Here is a 2,003-nt window from a genome sequence, read left to right as displayed (position 1 = left end):
ACATGTCCAGAAACGAGTTAAAGTGACTGAGGCAAATGAACTGGAGGGAGACCTACACTCGATACTGGAAGATGGGCAGGCTTTGGAAATGCCTGAGAAAGAATTCAGAAAAATGATTATAAAATGTATCAAAATACTATACAATGGAGTTGAGAAAAATAAGGAAGAAGTCAGGAAAGCGCTATAGGAACAAGCAAATAAGATAGATACAGCATTGGAAACAATTCACAACCTACAGAAAGACGTCCAAATGATTAAAAATAGAATATCAGAAATATAGTTTTATCACCTAAGTGTGAATCCCTTGACACTATATTTTAGTCTTGCCCATTTTTTAAAAAATTAGATAGGTGGTTTTACTCTCTCCTCATCTATAGGTTCTCCCTTTATCCTTCTCTTTTCCTTATAATTTATCTGTTGGAAATTCCAGATTATTTGACTAACAGATTTTGCTGATTAGTATGCAAATCAATTGCTATTTTAAGAAACTTAACTTTGTTTATCCTACCTTAAATCTTGATAGGGCAACCTTGCTGCTATAGGAGCTCTGTGGGAAAGCTCCTTACTCCACTCTCAAGTATGACTGATTGATTGAAAGAAGCCAGTTCCTCTGGCCCCAGCTGCTGCCAGCTTGGCCTCCATCTGGTTGTTTTGGTGCCTAGCTGATGTCTGGAGCTCATCCACATGCCTCCAGTTTCCACCTAGTTCTTTCCCTTCCTCTTGATGACAGGTGCATTTTCACTCCAGGGAAATGTAAAGGTAGAAATTGAAACATCCAGAGTGTCATTGTCCCTGGGCTTCAAGCAATCCTATTCTTTCTCATTGCTGAACAATTTCTATTGATGCCCTTTGGAAGGTTAAGTAATGTACAAAGCTTCAGCTTGTATGGGCCACAATGCTACTGGGTATTTGACATTTTAAAAGCATTTCGTATGTTTATATATCTTGGTAAATCTTAAAGAATAGTTGTAATAATAAATGTTTACACTATTTCAGTCACACTCTGGGTTAAACTGGTATTTGTGAGTTCATCTCAGACAGCCCCTAATCAAAAATAGCATTGTTCCTAGGGGAAATTGAATGCCAAACTCCAAACATACCACTTTCAAAATGTGGGAAGAGACCCCTTTTATAAGTTTGAGGGTTGTCTATGTGGACAGCCATAACATCTTAGGTTCCAGTTTAGGCAAGTTGAAACATGAAATTATCTTTCCAAACTCTTTTCCTAAGAGGATTTACATATTCTTACTTCTAAGCATCTTCTTAAATAACTTAAACATAATTTTTTTCTCTGCATCTGAGTAACAGAAAATAATGACTCTGTGATAAGAAAGGAAGGCCATGGAGACTATTGCTACAGGCAGTTGAATGTAAAAAAATCAGAAAAGCAAGGAGAAATTCACAATACTCAACAACTCATAAAAGTTCTAGAAGCTAACCCAATTATCCAGTTCTTAAACAAACTGAGCATCTTCTCCAGAAAAACATCCCCCACTCACTACCCTCACCCATTCAAACTTCTAAATTTCCAAGAAATATTTGGAATTAGTTAGAACTTAGATGTGAATCACTGGCAGCTGGGAAATTTTTAGATTTTGAAACATGATAGTCTCCATTTGCTTGCATCTGGTTAATAGTCTCTGTTCCACTTTAAAAGCATCACATCAAAGATAGAGGCAACATGTAATAATAACAAAACAAAACAAAAAGATTGATTTCATTCTGGAACCCCATGGTAATGATTCTTTTGTTTCTTAGACTCATTAAGAATTAAATTGGATCCAAGAACATCAACTCATTTTCTTTAAGACCTTGCAAATAAGCCAAATAAGGATATTCAGTAGCAAGTCATTCATATTCAGATTTTTAGGACACTTTGATTTGATAACATATGCTCCATACAATGCAGTAATGGTTAAATCATGGGTCTCTATGAGCTGGAAAAGACTCCACACTTGAGGGAGCCCTGGTGACAGAGTGGTTTAAGTGCTGGACTGCTAGCT

The sequence above is a fragment of the Chrysochloris asiatica genome, unplaced genomic scaffold, assembly GCF_000296735.1.
Source record: "Chrysochloris asiatica unplaced genomic scaffold, ChrAsi1.0 scaffold00183, whole genome shotgun sequence".
Classification (NCBI taxonomy): domain Eukaryota; kingdom Metazoa; phylum Chordata; class Mammalia; order Afrosoricida; family Chrysochloridae; genus Chrysochloris; species Chrysochloris asiatica.
Note: the sequence above shows the minus strand (reverse complement) of the source record.